We start from the raw sequence: 20,995 nt of genomic DNA on the forward strand, positions 1-20,995 counted from the left end.
CAAGTTGTCATCTAAAATTTTTGTTATTTTAAATGTATGCAAAAGAAAATTTTATGCAAAATCATTACATGATTGTCTTAAATGCACTAACCATTTAACATCAGCACCATTGGATAGCTATGATCACCCATATTTAAAATACAAGAAAGAACCATTTCTTCCTTAAGAGTCAAATATTTCATATTGTTTTTAAATCTCTCAACTGATGTTTCTATTCCATCTCCTCCATAGGATTTTATTCTAATGTAATAAATATTTATATTTGAAAATCATTTATTGATTACCCTGTCATACTTTTCTGTAAAAAGAAGATATATAAATATACAGAAATTATAGATGTTTTTATTTCCACTGATTACAAATTATTCTTCAATGCCTTACAGTTTTTATAAACATTAAGATAATATTTTATAGTCAATAATTCCATTAATGAGATGAGTAAGACTGTTATTTACTTTTAAGTCTTTTTTATTATTTTAAGTATCCATAGATGAATATTATCTTTCTGTAGAATGAGCCAGAGTTCGACATGAATTTTATTCCTGCTTTTTTAAAATTTGTATAGATATAAATGCCAAGGCAACTTATCCACATAAACAAGGAGATGGAAATGGAGGCAGCGTTGATGGAAGGATGTCACTGGTTATTCCAACTTCTTCCAAATGATATGCTAGAAATCACATAGGGAACCATTAGCGTCACCATTTCGGTTCTATCCAAAGACAACTCAGGTACATCTGCCTTCAATTTTACTGAAAGTAAAGAATTTGAAATTGATGGTTTCAAGTTTCACGGGTGTCCAGCCCTTGGAATGCAAGGACTCTTTTGCTTATCTGTGGTGGTGATACCACGAAAATAATGCACAGACCTTTTTTTTTTTTTTTAACTCATCAGCTATCGTGAGTGTTTGTGTTTTTCATGCGTGGCCCAAGGCAATTCTTCTTTCAGTATGGCCCAGGGAAGCCAAAAGGTTGGACACCCATCCTTTCCCCAGGGCCGAGTCACTGACGTTCTCCACTTCTGGGAATCATAGTAAAAAGGCCTTACCAAGACGTATCAAATGAATATTAATTTTTACCTTTTACTTTCTTGCTTAAGGCACCTGTCTAGCTGCTTATACTCAGAAAGGACTGAGAAAATGGAAACATGAATCATGTCAATAAACCTTTTCCCAAAGAATGTTTTTGAAAGAATGCTTTTTAGGCCAGATGCGTGGCTCACACCTCTAATCCCAGCACTTTGGGAGGCCAGGGCAGGCGGATCACTTGAGGTCGGGAAGGAGTTCGAGACCAGCCTGGCCAACATGGTGAAACCCCGTCTCTACTGAAAATACAAAAATTGGTCAGGTATGGTGGCACTCGCCTGTAATCTCAGCTACTCTGGTGACTCAGGCCTGAGAATCACTTGAACCCAGGAGGTGGAGGTTGCGGTGAGCCGAGATCACGCCACTGCACTCCAGCCTGGGTGACAAAGTGAGACCCTGTCTCAAAAAAAGAAAAGAAAAAGAAAAAAGAAAGAATGCTTTTTATCTTATGGGCTTGAAATACCTTTTGTCAAAACTGGAGCCACAGAAATAGTCTGTATTATTATGCAAAATGTACCCATAAAAACAAATTGGTAGAGTCCTCATTGTCAAATCAACCAACCCAGACTTACTTTTTGCTATTAAAAAAGCTAACTTTATTTTTCCATTCAATATTCAAATAAACAAGTCAGTGATGCGTCCCTGACAGCCCCACCGCTGACTAGTCAATCCTAATCCCTGCGGAATGCCGGGTCGGGAAGGAGCCCAGCGCCCATGGGTACAGGCAGAGCCAGCGTCCCAGCCTTTCTCACTGGTGCTCTGCTCACGGGGGATTCTTCTTCAAACAATAATTTGGGGAAGCAGGCGGGAAGGCATCACATCAATACCGTCACCCTTCCTGCTGGCCCTCAGCAGGGTATCTACATTCAGAATGTCCTGACACGGACTAAAGTAGCCCTCCTCTAACAGAAGCACGACTGAGGCAGGGAGAGACACAAAGTCCTGCCACAGCTTTTGGAGCGTCTTGAAAGGAAAGGTATACAAGCCAGCCTTGTAGCCTTGTCTGATGGACCCAGGGGGGTTGACCTCAGGTAAACACAGAGAGGGATTTGGACCTGAGAGGCAAGGGGAGGGCGAGATCCCTGGGACAGGGGTACTCCCAGGCCAGCCAGCTCCTGGGAGAGAACAAGGAACAGACGCTTGAAGACGGATCCCTCGAGCCGTCCTGCCTGTGTGCCTCCAGCTTGAAGAGCCTTGCTTCAGAATGAAGGGAGGCTCCACTTGGAGTATTAATCGTTCATCCCAGCATCTGCTGATGGCGGGAAGACACGAGCAGTGTGCTTTCTGCAAACAGCCTGAAAAGTCTTCGGGGTTTAAGGAGTAACCATAAAGAAATGCAATTTGGGTAGCTTTAGATGCGTATGTCTTCATTTTAATTTTCATTTTTAAACAAAGTCACACATGAGCATAATTTAAAAATCCAAAGAACACTAAAGGCCTAGAATGAAAAGCAGCAGCAGTCTCTGGCCCATCCCTCTGCACCCATCAGTCTCGCTCCCCAAAGGCAACCAACTTCAGAGCTGCGGCCATTTCCTGGATTTCCCTCCGAGCATCTAAATCAATAGTGTCCACTGGGCCGGGTGTGGTGGCTCACGCCTGAAATCTCAGCACTTTGGGAGGCTGAGGCAGGTGGATCACGAGGTCAGGAGATCGAGACCATCCTGGCTAACACAGTGAAACCCTGTCTCTACTAAAAATACAAAAAATTAGCCGGGTGTGATGGCGGGTGCCTGTAGTCCCAGCTACTCAGGAGGCTGAGGCAGGAGAATCTCTTGAACCTGGGAGGCGGAGCTTGCAGTGAGCCGAGATCGCGCCACGGCACTCCAGCCGGGGCGACAGAGCAAGACTCTGTCTCAAAAAAAAAAAAATAGTGTCCACTGCTCTTGCTCAACAGATCATCCTTAGGCTCATCCTTAGGGGTCCTGCATTTTCCTCCCACCACAGTGAAGAGAGCTTAGCCCTCTCCATCATCAGACACATACACATCCCCTCTCTCACCTTCCCAGGGTTATAATCATAGCTGTTGTCAGACATTAGCATTTATCTCATTAAAACTAGATTGAACCAAGGTAGCAAATCAAGTCCATACCTGTTTTCTTCCGTGTACCTTCTGTTTTTCTGAAGCTGATTGTCATATTTTCTCAATTGTCTTTTTTCCTCTAACCTTTAAAAAATATTTACCCCAGTTCTCCAATCTGTCACCTGTTTAATCAATATATTTCCATACACTCAAACATACCAGTTTCTTGTTTTTCATAAAGATTTCCATCCTCCTGCTTCAGCCTGGATTCCTGGCTGTTGGTATGGGAAGTCTCTCCTTGCTATGATCTTGACGTGCTTGACTTCAAGCATGTCTTCCTCTTTGTTGGTTTACTCTCCTGTTTTACTAGAGTGTACCCTCCAGCAGTTTCCTAGGAAAGGGCCATGTAAAGTAACCTATTAAAGTCATGCACACTTAGAAATGCCATTTTTGTACCCTCTCACTTGACTGATATTTTTCTTGGGTCTGAACCACACTCAATTGTCTTTTAAAATAAACATAGAAATCCACCCTCACAGTCAATTACCTTTATAATTGACAACTTCCATCCATCTTATCTGAGTTCCTTCCCCAGAAAGCCAATCCTCAGTCCTCCCAGATAGTATCAAGGAACTGAAACTCACCAGATCACCACATCCAGACAATGAAAAGCCAGACCCCCTCATTCTTTTTCATCTCCTTACCTCTCCCTAATTCCTGTTTAGCTGCCTGTAGTTACATTATTTCCCTGCTATGTGAGCCCTCAGTTTTAGTCAATCAAGGAGATGGATTTGAGACTGAGCTCCCATCTCCTCAGCTGCAGCACCCAGTTAGAGCCTTCTTCCCTGGCAATACTTGTTGTCTCAGTGATTGGCTTTCTGTGCTGGGAGCAGCAGGACCCAGACCAAACCCCTGGTGTGTTGTTAACCAGTAGAATATTTGTTAATCAGACGAATGGCACTTTTCCCTCCAAATTTTAAAGGCTTGTTCTAGTGTCTTCCAGCTTCCAGTGATGATTCCTTTATTTGTAGGTGAAGTATTATTATTATTATTATTATTATTATTATTATTTTGAGACAGAGTCTTGCTCAGTCTCCCAGGCTGGAGTGCAATGGCACAATCTTGGCTCACTGCAACCTCTGCCTCCCAGGCTCAAGCGATTCTCTTGCCTCAGCCTCCTGAGTAGCTGAGATTACAGGCGCCTGCCACTGCACCCAACTAATTTTTGTTTTTTTTAGTAGAGATGGGGTTTCGCCATGTCGGCCAGACTTGTCTCAAACTCCTGACCTCAGGTGATCCACCTATCTCAGCTTCCCAAAGTGCTGGGATTACAGGCGTGAGCCACCATACCCGGCCCTGTGAATTTTTATATGACTTTTTTTTTTTTTTTTTTCTGGAAGCTTTCAGAATCCTCTCTTTATCCTAGAGATTCTGAAATTTCTTGATCATGTGCATTGGTGTGACTGTTTTGATTGACTATGTGAGGCATTCAGCGGGCCTTTTCCATATGAAGGCTCACATCCTTCTTTCTGGGGACTTTTCCTGTAACGTTCTGGGATAAATCCTCCTCTCCATTTACTTTTTCTAGAACTGCAGTTTGTTAGGTGTTGGATCTCCTAGATTGCCTAACTTTAAAAAAAAAAAAAAAGTTTCCCTCCTATTCTTCTTTTGTGATTTAATTCCACGTTATGGGAGATTTTCTGAACGTCATCCTTCACCCGTTCTATTAAATTTTAAATTTTGCCTACCTTATTTGATTTCCAAAATGTATTTTTATTCTCTAATTGTTCCATTTTTATATATAGCATTCTGTTTTGGGGTGTAGCATCTTCTGTTAGCTCCCTGAAAATATTTATTGGATTTTTTTTTAAGTTTTCTTCTGCTCTTTGCATTGCCTCTGTTTCCTTCAAATGTCATTTCTTTATTTATCTTCCCCCGTTTGTTTGTTTTAGGCACTCCCTTTTATATTAGAAGCTTTCCTAGAATTTTTGATGACCCCTGGATATATTCAATCATGTAGCCAAAACAGCTCCATAGAAAACACAGCAGCTGTGTTGATGAGATGGAATTGTCAGCTGGTGGGCCTCACTGAGGCCTGGGGAGAACTACACCCTGAATCCCAGGCCCAGTCTTATTCAGAACTACTCCATTTTCCTTGAGTAGAAACCCCCAGTCTTCTGCCTTAGGGATGCAGGTTGGCTGTCAGCTTCCTGAACGCAGGGTAGGGGAGCAGGACTCCCACCTAGTCAGTATTGTAGAATTTTACCTAATCCCTTTGTTTTAAAACTCGTGCCTCGCCCTCCAGCCACATCACCAAGTCCTCCAGTTCTCCAAAGAATCACCATCCTCACTCCTCCCTCAGTGGGGCCAAAGGCATGGCTACCTGCTGTGCAGGCAGGAGCAGGGGCTTCACCTGGCCAGGTGAAGACTTTCTGTCACCCTCCCTTGTCTCATTCCCACATTCCCCTCTGCCTCAAAGGGATGCCCCCGGGCTCCAGGTCCTTTGCAGGCCTTAGAGACCCTGCACATCAACTATTCTCTGGAGAACTCTTCTGCAAGCCTCCAGGATGTAGCTTCTTTCTCTGCTGAGACACTAGCCACGCCTCATCTCCTTCGTAGGCTGCTGAGCCAGTAGTGTTGAACCCTCTCACCTGCCGTCCCCACCTTTCCTATGCCCTTTGTCCTTGTAGGTTGACACCTGTGTCAGCAGAGAGAGGAAAGAGACGCAGGTGATTATTCTCCCATCCTTCTGTGTCAGACAGGGTTATGTGCGTAGATTGACCGAGATGAGTGTCCTGTGCTCTGAAGAACCTCAGTGGCTCCTCCTTCGGAATTGATTTAAGCAGTGGCAGCATAGTGTTTTGAAAATGGTCAATGGTGGGTTGGATTTATTGGAATTGCCCAAGGTGTTTGGTTCTATGGAACCTGCCCTAAAGGGTGCTCAGGGGAATAGGCTTTGGGGTGGGATCTGTTTGCAGGAGATGCACATTTTCTCTTCTTGGGGCTTGTTTCACATTTTATGTTGAAAGTTCTAATAAATTATGTAACAAAGCAACCCATGTGGTTGGATTTTCTAAGGTCACAGGACCACAATCCAGTTTTTGTGTGTAACACCTGCTAATATCTTCATGAGCTAAGTGATAAATCTGCTAATAGATTTTGGCCAGAAATGGTTGCTCAGAAACCCCCCATCCACCAGGCCCCCACCATGGGAAGCCAGCAGCCAGGGGGCCCCGTTCAGCTGTGCGTGGTGAAGCATCCTTTACACCCTCCAGGATGTGAGCACGTTGGCAGGGATGGACTTTTCGACTCCTGGATGGAGCAATACATAGATATCAGAGGAACAAAAGCCATGTGTTCTTTATTTAGGATTTTGACATGTGCAGTTTTGGGGATCTTGGGAATGTTGTAATTTTCCCGGGCAAACTTTGACACTTTGTTTCTGGGTCACAGAGAAGACACCACCTTTCATCGCCAATTACTGTTTTCCTCAAACCCAGGCTATTTTTGTCCAGTTTCCTTTGAAAGACCAGAACGAATGCTTGGCCTTATGATTTCTCCACTTGTCACTCAGCTTCATGGTACAGATCTCAGAGAGGCTCACCTTGGGTTCAAGCTGTCCTTCAGCACATGCCATGTACTCTCTCAAGTTAAGCCTTCCATCCTACTCCCAGTGCTTAGCAATTGGCCAAATTCACGGATCTTACGTTTTTCAGGGTTCTGTAAGTGGCTGACTTCTCACTTGGATTGTCTCTGATATCTTCTAGATCTTGTTTAATTTTAATTTCATGCCACACTCACGTTCGATGTCATTTTGTTCCAAAAGTCCCTTTTCTATGTATTTAAATTTTACATGAACATTAGACTTCACATACACTTGATACTCATTCTTTGCTTCAAGTCACAATTACTTCCTTTCCAGCCAACGCATATTAATACATTCTTCTATTTTGTAGCCTTCTAGAACAAGACTAGTTTAGACATTGTTGAGATTAATGCTGCTGCACAGTGAAACAAGTTGTGACATGCTGGAGAACGCTTTGAGTCTGGATTTTTAAATTTGCAAATTAAGACTGTTGGACTAGACTCCATGCCTCTGAATATTACTAAGCTCAAGAGTTCTTCTGCTTCCATAAGTTACACGAACATAAGTTACAAGAACATTCTTCTTAACATCATTCATCACATTTCTCAAAAACTTTGGAGATCCAATTATGTTTTGGACTATTGCAGCTCTTTCAGGAATAAATTCTGTTAACAAATTCAAGTTTGCCCCTCGGCCCAGCACCTTGATGACAGCAATGGCTGCATGAATAAACACTTCGTTGGATTGTAGTAAGTTTTTAAGTTTCAAGCGTTACCCCCAGGACAATTGCCTTTCAGGGGAAGATGCTATGTCCAGAAGCACAGCATTTCCGCAAGAGACAAAGCAAGGAGGGGGAGTTCTGGGCACAGGAAGGAGTGAGGACAAACACAATGATAAGGACTGTCTGTTCCTTCAGTTTCCTGAAGGTCTTCAGAATATTCAGGAAAAGCTCGGTAAGTGGACAATTTCAGCTGAGAAATGGAGTTTGCACAGGAGTAAGATGGGGTCAGATATCACAGGGTCTTGGTTATCCACCTAAGGTCATTAGAATCGAATTCTGCAAGGGACAGGGCGTCACTGAACACCGCTGGGCAGGAGATGGCTATGACGGAGTCTTTGGCATTTGTGTGGAAACTAGAATGAAGGGGAGAGGCTGGAGGCAGGTGATAGTGAGGGCTAACTTCCAGGTGGAGATGCCCTCAAGGGAGGGCTGCTGCAGAGGGAGCGTGGAGGGCTTGGTGACTGCTGAGAGGAGGGAATGAGGGGTAGGGGAAGCGAACAGCACTCCATTTCTGAGCCTGAAACGGAGATAATTACGGTGCCAACAGTAAGAAGGAAAACGCAGAGGGGAGAGTTGGTTTGGGGATAATTCTGAATTCTGTGTTAGATAGGCTGTGTTAGAGGGGACAGCTGACCTAGGGGCAGAGGAAGAGGTCTGAGAGCTCCAGAACTCCAGGGCCTACCGAGCACACTCACCACGACATCTGTGCCTCCGATCGGTCGCCTCTGCTTCTCCGTGCACGGTCCCAAACTGAAAAGTCCCCATTTCAGTCTGTTTCCCAAGGACAGTCTCCTCACCTCCACTCACGGACGTCTGTCACCCTCAGCTCCTGGCACCTTCGTCAAGTTTCATGAGCACCACGGGACTCTGGTTACAGATTTAGCCCGGGGAGGCCCAGAGACGTCACAAATCTGAAAGATTCTTTTCTTTTTGCAATATTCTTTCTGATTATAAAAATACACATTTCTTTTAAGTAACTCAAGCCCAGAAATTTATACACGAAAAGTCCAAGACCAAACTCCTGCACATGTAAACACGTAAACAGATTGTAATCATGCATCCATAAGTATGGAGACATGTAAATACATATCTATACAAACATGGCAATAAAAATGGAGAACGATCCAAATATCCAATAAAGTAAATAGATAAATTATAAATATTTATACAATAGAGTACTATTCTGCAGTGGAAATTAGTGAATTATAATCACTATTATACATCTATAGGATGCACATCGCTATACATCAATAGGAACAAACCTCACAAATAGTGTTTAGTGACAGAAATAAGTCAAGGATAAATACTAACAGTATGATATTCTTTATATGAGATCAAAACCAGATAAAGTTGTTCAAGAGGTGGGGCGCAGTGGCTCACGCCCGTAATCTCAGCACTTTGGGAGGCCGAGGCAGGCGGATCACGAGGTCAGCAGTTCAAGACCAGCCTGACCAACATGGTGAAACACCGTCTCTACTAAAAATACAAAATTAGCTGGGCGTGGTGGCACACACTTGTAATCTCAGCTGCTCAGGAGGCTGAGGCAGGAGAATCACTTGAGCCTGGGAGGTGGAGGTTGCGGTGAGCCAAGATGGCACCACTGCACTCCAGCCTGGGCTACAGAGCAAGACTCTGTCTCAAAAGAAAAAAAAAAAGTTGTTCAGGAACATACACATAACTGGTGAAATTATAAAGGTAAGTGAGGAAATGGTTGTGATATGGTTTGGCTGTGTCCCCACCCAAATCTCATCTTGAATTGTAGCTGCCTCCCATAATTCTCACACGTTGTGGGAGGGACCCAGTGAGAAGTAATGGAATCACTGGGGCAGGTCTTTCCCGTGTTGTTCTTGTGATAGTGACTAAGTCTCAGGAGATCTGAAGGTTTTATAAAGGAGAGTTCCTCTGCACACGCTGTCTTGCCTGCTACCTTGTAAGATGTAACTTTGCTTCACACTCACCTTCCACCAAGATTGTGAGACCTCCTCAGCCTTGTGAAGCCGTGAGTCCATTAAACCTCTTTCCTTTATAAATTACCCAGGCTCAGCTATGTCTTTCTTAGCAGCATGAGAACAGCCTAATACAGATTGTCACGAAGTCAAGGCAGTGGTTCTGTCTTTGGTACTCCCAAAGAAGCACATGAGTGATTGCTAAGATACTGACAACTTTGGTTTCTTTCTTTTTTTTTTTTTTTTTTTTTTTTTGAGACAGAGTCTTGTTCACTCACCAGGCTGGCTGGAGTGCAGTGGCGTGATCTCGGCTCTCTGCAACCTCCACCTCCTAGGCTCAAGCGATTCTCCTTCCTCAGCCTCCTGAGTAGCTGGGACTACAGGCACCTGCCACCACGCCTGACTAATTTTTGTATTTTTAGTAGGAACAGGGTTTCACCATGTTGGCCAGGCTGGCCTCGAACTCCTGACCTCAGGTGATCCACCCACCTCAGCCTCCCCAAGTGCAGGGATTACAGGCACGAGCCACCACTCCTGGCTGACAATTTCGGTTTCTTAACCTTGCTCTGGTTACATGGATGCTGGCTTTATTATTGTAACATAGTAAGAAAATACAGATTTGGTCCAGCATTTCCAATATGCTCGCTGTGGGTCATCTTTTGGTCCATGTTTCAGCCAATCAACCAACCAAACTGCGAGAGCCTTTCCAACTTGCTTAGCTGCAACGTTAAACGCAGAAGCTCTGCGAGCCAGACTCAAAACGAACTCAGCCTGCTCCGGCCTTAGGCTCCTCCCAGCATCGTCTCACACTCTTGATGTCCCTCCACACCCATTTCCCAGGTTTCTTTCTATATACATGAGAAAACGTGGGCACTCTTTGGGAGTGCGGCACACCTCCTCCTGGCTCCCACTGTGCCTAACCTTTAGGGACCTGCTGGCACTGGGGTCTAGTTCTAGGTCTAGAAGCAAAGCGGGTGGTAGGGGTGGGAATCCAGAAACCTCAGAAGCAATTTGGGAAACTTATTCTTAAAGTCCTGTCCTTTAGCCACTCTCAGTAGTGAAGTCTGTATTAGTCAAAGTTCTCCAGAGAAGTCCCAGCCTCTGCAGCCAGCAAGCTGGGCCCCGGGGGAGCTGATGTGGAGTTCTAGCCGGACTCGAAGGTCTGAGAACCAGGACTGCCAGTGGTGTCCCCTCCAGTCTGAAAGCTGGCAGCCTCGAGACCCAAGAAGAGCCAATATTTTAATCCAAGTCCAAAGGCCAGAAAAACCAAAGCCCCAGCTCAGCAGGCAGGCAGGAGTTCCCTCTTACTCAGTCTGTATGTTCTAGTCAGATCTTCCATTGATTGGATGAGGCCCACCCCTTCAAGGGAAGGCAATCCGCTTTACTTGGTCCCTCATTCCAGTGTTAACCTCATCCAGAAACCCCTCAGAGACACACCCAGGATAATGTCTGAATCAATGTCTGGGCACCCCATGGCCCAGTCAAGCTGACATGCAAAATCAACCACCACACTGAATTGCAGGCCATGCTTTATGTGCATGCTCACTACTGGTGAAAGAGGGGAAGGGGAGTAATGGCCGAAATCATTGAAAAGCTGGCCAGGCCCAGTGGCTCATGCCTGTAATCCCAGCACTTTGGGAGGCCGAAGTGGGAGGATTGCTTGAGCCCAGGAGTTTGAGACCAGCCTGAGTAACAAAGTGAGACCTTGGTCTCTACAAAAATTTAAAAATTACCTGGGTGTGGTGGCACACACCTGTGGTCTCAGCTACTTGGGAGGGGCTGAGGCAGGACCCTGGGAGTATGAGGCTACAGTGAGCTGTGATTGCACCACCACACTCCAGCCTGAGAGACAGAGCGAGATCCTGCCCCCCCACCCAAAAAAAACGGAATCTAAAAGTTACTTACAAAAGATTAGACTTTTGATTGTTTTTTAAATTTTTGTGACAGTTATGTATGCTGTTCTAGAATTTCACAATACATTCAAGAAAGACCCAAGGTAAGATGACACTATGAAGACTTCTTGGGAGGAGCTGTAAGGCTATTCTTGTTTTTCTAACCAGCTACTCCTTGCTATGATCTCCTCTCCTCTTAGTTCAGACTTATGTGAATTTTCTCCCTACCTCAATCCTATTAACTGATTTGTTTTGTATTTCTGGAATATAATAGGAGTTATAAAATAATTTCAAAGCAAAAAATCGTAAGTACTTCTTTCTACCTGTGCTTTAAGCTTGACCCCTGGCTACAGAGAAGAACTTAAATAACCTACCTTTGTTAAAATTATTTTTATTTAAATAATGTATTAAAGAAAGCTAGGTGTCCTCTTACAACCATCTCTCCTGCTTTCTAAAAGGGATCCATTTAGGAATTAACAAATAGGCCATGCAGTACTGGTGCTTCGTCTCACAAAAGGCAGCTCTGCAGATTGGAAGCCCATGGCCTCATGGCGGGACCTCTCCAATGGCGTGAAAGCCCAGAAATCTTTTCCCTCCTTCCCATCTCCTATTCTAGATCCCTTTCTATTCAGTTTTCTTTCTTCCTGATATGGTTTGGCTGTGTCCCCACCCAAATCTCATCTTGAATTGTAGTTCCCATAATCCCCACGTGTTGTGGGAGGGACCCAGTGGGAGACAATTGAATCATGGGAGTGGTTCCCCCATGCTGTTCTCATGATAGTGAGTGAGTTCTCATGGGATCTGATAGTTTTATAAGGGGCTTTCCCCTTCACTGGGCACTCATTCTTCTCTTTCCTGCCGCCTTGTGAAGAAGGACATGTTTGCCTCCCCTTCTGTCATGATTGTAAGTTGCCTGAGGCCTCCCCAGCCCTGAAGAACTGTGAGTCAATTAAATCTTTTTCCTTTATAAATTACCCAGTCTCGGTTATGTCCTTATAGCAGAGTGAGAATAGACTGTACCCTTCCTTTTTAAAAGCATGTGTATTTTCCTTTCAGGTACCCGAGTACTGAGCTTTGCACTTTGGGAGATTAAAAACAATGGAAACATAAATCCTAAATGAAAGAATTTCAAAATTTCTGGCAAACAACACTTATGTAAAATTAGAAGCTAATACAAGAGAGCAGAGTATAATCAAGTGTGAGATTAGGTATTAGTGACTTTAATTGCAGCTGAATTTTTTTAAATAAGTAGGAAAATAGGATCAAAGTAAACTGAAAAGGTCTCACGAGGCTGGGCTTGCAGGAAGCCAAGGATTTGGCTTGCTTGGATGGAAGCAGTTCTCAATTTGATGGGAAAGGGGTCTTGTAGAGGCTGCTCCCCTTCCCATTCATCAACTTTCTTCATCCCCTTTTCCTGTTTATAACCATTCATCTTTGTGCTTCTCTCTCAGGTTTGCTGGGTATCTCAAGATTTATAGCACTGAGATGTTTGCCCACGACCCTGTTTTATGGATTATGCTTTTGGTACAGCCTGTGAAACTCCCCATGAAATCCAAGGTCATGTAGATTTTCTCTGATGTTTTCTTCTAAGTGTTTTATAGTTTTGCATTTTACATGTAGATCTATGATTCCTTTTGAGTTAATTTTTGTGTAAGGTTTAAGATCTATATCTAGGATCTTTTGGGGAAGAGGGAGAACATATAAACATCCAATTGTTGTAGCACCATTTATCCATGTAAAGGATAGCTGAAAATAATCCTTTATCCATTTAACTGCTTCGTGCCTTTGTCAAAATATATTTGGGGGGTGACATTTTGGGTCTCTGTTCTGTTCTATTGATCTGCGTGTCCACTCTTAAACCAGTCCCACACCATCTGGGTTACTGTCATTTTACGTTCAGTTGAGCTCAGACAGGATGATGGCCTTCTCACCCCGGCTGCTCTCCTGTATTTGCCTATCTCCCTGTTTATGGGTTTATGAGGAACATTTTTCTTCCTCTCCTTCATGTAAAATAAGGTTCATAAAATTTTCAATAATACTAAATAATGTTTTAAATATTTTTAAATAGTTGTGTTGAGATATGATGTGCATACCCCAAAACTCACTTGTTTTAATTGTATTACACTTAAAGTAGTTTTGGGTGTGGACTCTGACATCTGTGCCCATGTATTCTGCCTCCCTCCCCTTGCGATGGATTCCATATCTGTGTTCCTGGGCGATGCCAGCCCTCCACTTGGTCTTTTGTTTCGTTATGTCTGCCTTTGTTTCGGAAAACACTAGTACACGTTCCTCATCTGTGAATGAATATTGTGAGGGTTAATTTTATGTGTCAACTTGTCTGGGCAAGGTATGCCCAAACAGTTGGTAAAACAGTATTTCTGGGCTTGTATGTGGGCGTGTTTCCAGAAGAGGTCAGAGTTTTCGTGAGTGGACTGAGTGAGGAAGATGCACGTTCGCCAGCGTGGGTGGGCATCACCTGATCTGCCGAGGCCCAAATAGGAAAAAAGGTGGAGGAAGGGTGAATCCTCTCTCTTCTTGAGCTGGGACTGTCAGCATCTCCTGCCCTTCAACCTCAGAACTCCTGGTTCTCAAGGCTTCAGACTCCAGGACTCACACACCAGCTTCCCCCACCCATTTCCCTCACCCTTCATTTCTCAGGGCTTCAGACTTGGGCTAAGTGACATCACCAACTTTCCTGGCTCTTCAGCTTGCAGACAGTAGATTGTGGAACCTCTCACCCTCCATAATTGCATAAGCCAATTCTCACAATAAATCTCCTCTTAGGCATCCATCTGTCTGTCTGTCTATCTACACTTTATTGTTTCTGCGTCTCTGGAGAACCTTAATACAGCCACTAACATGGTAGATTTTATGTAAAAAAAAAACATAAGGCAGAACAGCTAAAATAGGATAAATCTTAATCTAACAATTTTTTCAATCATAGAAAATATTAAATTAATTATGATATTTAGAACAGTTTTGGGTTTTCTTTAAGACAGAGTCTCACTCTGTCACGCAGGCTGGAGTGCAGTGATGTGATCATAGCTCACTGCAACTTCAAACTCCTGGGCTCAAGTCATCCTCCCACCTCAGCCTCCCAAGTAGCTGTGACTTCAGGTGTGTGACACCATGTCCGGCTAATATTTTTTTAATTTTTACTTTTTTGTAGAGAGAGGGTCTCACTATGTTGCCCAGGCTGGTCCCAAACTCCTGCACTCAAGCAGTACTCCCACCTTGACCTCCCGAAGTTCTGGAGTTACAGGCCTGAGCCACCCTCCCGACCTAGAATGGTGTTTATCTACTGACCAACTCCAAGGCTAAAAAAGAGTTGCCTTTCACACGTAATTTCTGGAATCATAATGTTCTAATGCAGTTTGTAACTAAATTTATACTATTCAAAAAATCTAACCAAAACAAAACCAATGGGCTTGAATTATTTTTGAAATATCAAGAACTTTGTAACTTCCAATCAATAAAATCTTTAAAAGAAAATTAATCTTCTAAAAAAAGAGGTTAAAAATAAACTAGTTGGAAAATGTTAAAGAAGTACTTCCATAAACATGGGATACAAATTTCTGACATGCTATTTGTGATCATGTTAATTTGCTAACCCTAGGAACTGCTTATTAATGGAAATATTTTTGCTGAGACATCTGCAACGCAGCTTTGATGTCTTGTTAAACTATCAAAAATACAAGATGCAAATGCTGTATTTCCAAAGCAACTTAAAACTCTTCACAATACACACCCATGGCATTTTTAATATTTTGTTATAAGAAGGAATTACCTGTGCTCTCACTTCAAAATAACTTTTAAATAACTTTACATTTTAAGAGATCATCAATTCTTTTTTAATAATAGAATAGTTATGAGAAATGCAAACTTTTTTTGGAAAATAGGTCCAGGCACTGAGCATTTTCAACATCCTGGGACTCTTTAGAGAAAAGGATATTTTCTGAAAAATGGGTATAGTACCATTCCAGATATGCAGTTAAACTTGATAACTCACCTTTAATTTCATAAGAAAGGAGGGCTGGGCGTGGTGGCTTATGCCTGCAATCCCAGCTACTTGGGAGGCTGAGGCAAGATAATCACGTGAACCCAGGAAATGGAGGTTGCAGTGAGCCGAGATGGCACCACTGCACTCCAGCCTGTGCAACAGGGTGAGACTCGTCCAAAAAAAAAGAAAGAAAGAAAGAAAGAAATGAGTTTAGGTATCTAAAAAACAAGGAATATTAGCACCCAAGAAGTCTAATTCTAATGACAAGAAACTGTATTCTGCTAGCCAGAAGGTGACCCAAAAGAAGAGATCAAATGCAACCAAAAGTGGGATGAAAGCAAACCCTCCTGTGTATCATTTGAAATGATAGAACCACTTCATGATTTCCTCATCGGCAAGCATGAGGGAGCTGGATGAAATGACCACAGCATTTTCTTCTTACTCCACATGCCTGTGACTGTCTCTTTAATACTCCCTGGAGCCTGGAAACTGAGTTCACCTACATTGCTGGAGAGGCAGAAGGCACAGCAGGAGGTATATTAATTAGCTTTGGTGTCAGGTGTGAGTTCAAATCCCTGTTCTAACACGTACCAGCTGCGAGGCATTGGGGACGGTTTTGAAGCCTTAGCTCCCTACAGATTAGGGAGCTGATATTTGCAAAGTGACTAACACATAATAAGCATGGGGGAGGTAGTACCAGTTGTCAAAGGGATAATTCTTGTTCCTTCATCATTTGTACTTTTAAAAGACAAACTTAGGCTGAAAAATCAATGGCCATTACATAAATAAATAACAGAGCCAGGCCCATAACTCAAGCCTTGTGACTCAGCTGTTCTTTCAATTTACAATTTATTAACCAAAGAACTCACCAATTTAGTGATGGGTTTGATCAAATCAGCTACCTGACAATGTAAAATTTAAACGCACACACACACACACACACCACCAGTTTAAATCTATTTCAAATTAGTTATGTTTATACCAAAAGGCAGAGTTCAGTTTAGGAGATCCCATCAGTGAGGATGGTGTAGCTGGACAGAGGAATTTTGAGAGAGATGAGGATTCAAAGATCCAACGAGTTCCTGGTCCAGGATCACCTGCAGATCTGGACTTCGTTCCTGTCTAGCAGTGAGGCTGCTGTGATTCAAAGGAAGAGCCAAGAGGAAGGAGCTGGGGAAACCTGGGGCTGCCTCGGCTGAGCACGTGTTTCATGCTCTTTGCCAGCCTTTTCTACAAGGGAAGATGGAGACAGATGCTGCCCAGGCCTGCGCAGCCAAGAGTGGTGGACACTGGGGGAAGCTGGTACCGCGGTGTGCATGGAAAATGCATCAGATCTGGACTTAGACAACTGGAGTTGGTGTTTTTGTTCTGTCACTAGCTGGGTGGCTTTGGGGGAAGGAGTGGTCTCCAACTCCTGAATGTTAAGTTTTCTCAAAAATAGATAATGTCAATGTTTTAGAGGACAGTTATAAAAATCAAATGTGCTATTGTGTAAAAGTTACACGTTTTCTGTATCTTAGCCTCCTTATTTGTAAACTAGGGAAAGTAACAGTATTCACTGTGTGGGATTATCAGAATTTAATGAGTTAATCCGTGTGAAATGCTGATAGGAGTGTCTGGCTTGCAGCAAGCACTCCAATTGGTAGGCAACTGGTTACATAACACAGAAATGTCACCAGGCCATTTCAACCCACTGTCCACTGTGACTGCTGCATTTATTGGCTTTTGGCTTTGGTGACTGACTTGTCATTATGAAAGGGAAAAGGGCTCCTGTTTTGCCTGTTTTCTTTTTTCCTTATGAGACCACAATCATTTAAAAAAAAAACTCTACAGCAGTAATAATTTTTAAAATATACATATATTACTTATATATTAACATTTATTAAGCATTAATACTGTTCAATAATAGAATATGAAGAAAAATACATATAGTGGTATTTAGGATTATAATCTTACACAGAATAGTGACAAGAGACATATGAAAGGGCAAGTGTATTTAAGCTAGATGACAATAAGACTGCAAATAAGACGAATATATTCAACACTATGTACACACTTTAAGGTCGTGGCTTAATCCATGCATAATAATTGGATGAGTGATATCCATCGATTGCTAGCCTGATACTGAACATTGTTCCAAAATAATTAGTAGGAAAAAGATGTCTGATGTTAACAAAACAAGACTCTTTTTCTCTATAAGTATAATTCACATGGCTATAGATTTTTAAGTTTTACTTTTCTAAAACAGAAAGCCTTGAAGAGACTCCAAACCCTATTTTAAAACAAGAAAACTGACAATGATGATGATGATACTGATGAGGATGATGCAGCAAATAAAGCTTAAATTAAAATGTATCTTGGAAAAATATGAGAATCAGCTCATCCCTAACTGGTAAGGAGCACTCACGGTAAGTATCACGTCAAGAGTGGGTGGCATCTGGAGCCACACTGCCTGGGCCCGGACCCTGGCTCTGCCACCATCTCTGTGTCTCACTTTCTCATTTGTGAATTGAGAATAATAGTAACTATTTTATGAAGTTGTCATGAAGATCAAATTAGGTCTTAGAACATTGTCAGATACACAGCGTGTTCAAACACGGTAAGCCATTTTATTATAACAAATACATACAATACTGTAAGTATCCAAAATGAGTACAGGATAAAGAATAACTGATAAAATATTCAACACAAAAGGTTGAATTTGGGGGTTCACTTGAATATAAATCATCCCCAGCCCATTAATACTGATAGAGATACAACTCAACATAACCATGCCATATATTAAAATATCTTTCATTAAACCTAAGCAAGACACCATCAACTACAGGAGTTTTAGGAACCATTAAGAAAAAAAAAAATGTTGCCATAGATTTTATTGACTACAAGACATATTCTAATTTCCGACAAGTTAGAATGTAAGAAGAAAATATGTATCTTAGAACCAAAGAAATTCTGATATGAGCAAACTGGAAAGTGGTCAGCAGAGTTAGGCTGCAGAAGACTGTGTGTAAGAACAAACATGCAGACACAAAGTGCAGCTTTCCCACTGGCTTCTGAGGTGGAAGATGTGTTTCTGGGACATGAGCTCTCGCTTCGGGAGAGTTTAGCGTCTCATTAACTACCAATCCCTGCTTACTCCACAGAGGGTGTGGACTGGCATGGGAGCCCCCCAGGACCACATCCAGCCACACCTGCAAGAACAGGGAGAAGCCCCCAAGAGTTCCTGTTACCACTGTTCTGGCAGGGAGAGGAGAATCTAAAAAACAGATAGCAATTGAATGTTTATATTATAAATATTTATAAGCAAATTTTGAAAACCGAGCAGATTCTGGGAGAGTTTGACGGTCTGAGAGTCCCTTTAATAAAAATAATTCTAGAAAAGCTGTGAAACTTCACATTTCCCCTATTCTTAACCTTACTTGCCTTTGGGAGGCTGAGGCAGGAGGATGACTTAAGGCCAGGAGTTTGAGAATGTAGTGAGCTATGACCACACCACTTACACTCCAGCCTGGGCGAGACCACAACAAAAACCTGACCTGCACACTGCTCCACACTGGGAATTCATTTCGTTTCTTGGATTGTGGAAAGAACTGGCTTACTGAAACCCACCCTTCTCTAAAACCCTTCTTCCAGTTAGGTGTTAAGATTTTAACAGCCTTTTCTATCTGAATAAAAACTGCACACAAAGCAAACTTAAGAGATGTCAACAACTCATCTGTTTGTTACAAGATGAGTCTCCATGCTTCATTGGCTGTGGGGAATCCTCATCAGCATCTAGTGGCAAAGACTCCTGTGTGCTCACCGAAACGCTCCCCTTCCTCCAGGGCACAGTCACATGGATTTCCCAGGCACCCTGGCAGCTCAGTAGGAGTCCATGACTTAAGAAGGCCAATGGACTGACTGTGGGTGAAGTCTGTGGATGGGGAAGCCACATGCGTTGCTTCCGGGCCTGGGTGCGCGCATCCTCCACTCTTTTCCCCTGTGGGTGCAGAAGGCGGGGCAGACGGCCCTGAAACCTTGGAGGTCGGTGGAGCCCAGAATGAAGGGGCTTGGGCCTCTGGGTCTTCATGTAAATTTAGGTAACAGTGAACTGTCATATGAACAAGAAATAAACATCAAATGTATTCAGTCAATTAGATTTGGTGATGGTTGTTACAGCGGTTACCCTCCCTCAATATAATAAATTTTCAAACAACTCATAATGGCTCACTCATGTATAAAATATTCAATATGGAATCTCAGGATAACATGCTTATTCTAGCTCAAGCTTAATCAGAGTAATCCATCTGAGGGAGGAGATAGTAGAGGGCAGCAAGGGGTGGTCATTGAAGATAACTAGCCTTGCTAAAAGAATGGTTGAAGAACTGAGCTACAGATAGGATAAACCCACATCTCAGACATTCTGTGATGGTGTATAAGAGGATTAAATAATCATTCATGTGGGAGGCAAAGCCTTGCACTTTAAAATGATGGTGCTTCTCAAGACTGGCTGTGAATATCTATCCCTGGGAGGGTTTTTTCCCCCATTTTTTTCCTTTTTATGAGACAGGTTCTCACTATGTTGCCCAGGCTGGTCTTGAACTCCTGGGCTCAAGTGATCCTCCCGCCTCAGCCTCCCCAAGTAACTGGGATTACAAGTGCACGCCATCATGCCTGGCTTCAGTCCCTGAGAGTTTGCAACAAAGCATGCTATTACGGTTGAAAGATTTCCAAAATCACAAGCAGAAAAGCTTACAGGGGCCAGGCAGGCAACAGGGTGGGCAGAAAGTGAGAGGGAAGGTGGGACCTGTAAGGAGCTGTGGCACAACCACCCAGGTTGGAGTGCAGTGGTGCGATCGCAGTTCACCACAACCTCCATCTCCCAGGTTCAAGTGCTTCTCCTGCCTCAGCCTCCTGAGTAGATGGGGCCATAGGCGCCTGCCACCACGTCTGCCTAATTTTTGTATTTTAGTAGAGACGGGGTTTCGCCATGTTGGTGAGGTTGGTCTCGAACTCGTGACCTCAGGTGATCCGCCCACCTCAGATTCCCAAAGTGCTGGGATTACAGGTGTGAGCCACCACGCCTAGTATTTTGAAGGCACTGTGTAAGATTTGTGGGTGGACACTCTCAGAGTTGCTCCCCTAGTTTATTCATTCACTTAAGTTTTATTTATTTATTTATTTATTTATTTATTTATTTATTTGAGACAGGGCCTCATACTGTAAGCTGGAGTGCAATGGTGTGATCACCACTCACTGCATCCTCAACCTCCCAGGCTCAGGGAATCCTCTTACCTCAGCCTCCCGAGTAGCTGGGACTACAGGTGCACACCACCATTCCTGGCTACTTTATTTTTATTTTTGTAGAGATGGAATCCCACTATGTTGCCCACGTTGGTCTTGAACTCCTGGGCTCAAGCCATCCTCCCACCTTGGCCTCCTGAAATGCTGGATTATAGGCGTGAGCCACGACACCTGGCCAACAAGTATTTATCGAATGTCCACTGAAATCTAGGATTTGGTCTAAAAGATGTCTTGAGGCTCTTTCCCAATCTACTGCTCTAAGAAATGTTTTACAGTAAAATAGGATGGCAACCTAAAAAAGAAAAATATATGATAACCTAAAAAAAAAACTTACAACACAAAATGACTGAAAAGAACTCAGGAAAAAGGAGAAAAACATAAAGAATTCAAAATATAAATTAAC

General features: G+C 43.0%; 1 long non-coding RNA gene across 2 annotated transcripts; it reads right to left on the reverse strand.

The window, feature by feature from the left end:
- Positions 1 to 518: 518 nt before the first annotated feature.
- LOC103876718 lies at positions 519 to 15,413 on the reverse strand. Of its 2 annotated transcripts, XR_636066.4 has the most exons (4): positions 15,319 to 15,413; positions 8,167 to 8,338; positions 3,174 to 3,495; positions 519 to 670 (listed from the first exon to the last, which is right to left on the reverse strand). It is a non-coding gene; the product is annotated as an uncharacterized LOC103876718 (long non-coding RNA). The 2 variants fall into 2 exon arrangements; XR_636065.4 differs by lacking the exon at positions 519 to 670 and having other exon boundaries at positions 2,869 to 3,495.
- Between the last annotated feature and the right edge of the window lie 5,582 nt (positions 15,414 to 20,995).

This window comes from Papio anubis, chromosome 14 (genome assembly GCF_008728515.1).
Source record: "Papio anubis isolate 15944 chromosome 14, Panubis1.0, whole genome shotgun sequence".
Lineage (NCBI taxonomy): Eukaryota > Metazoa > Chordata > Mammalia > Primates > Cercopithecidae > Papio > Papio anubis.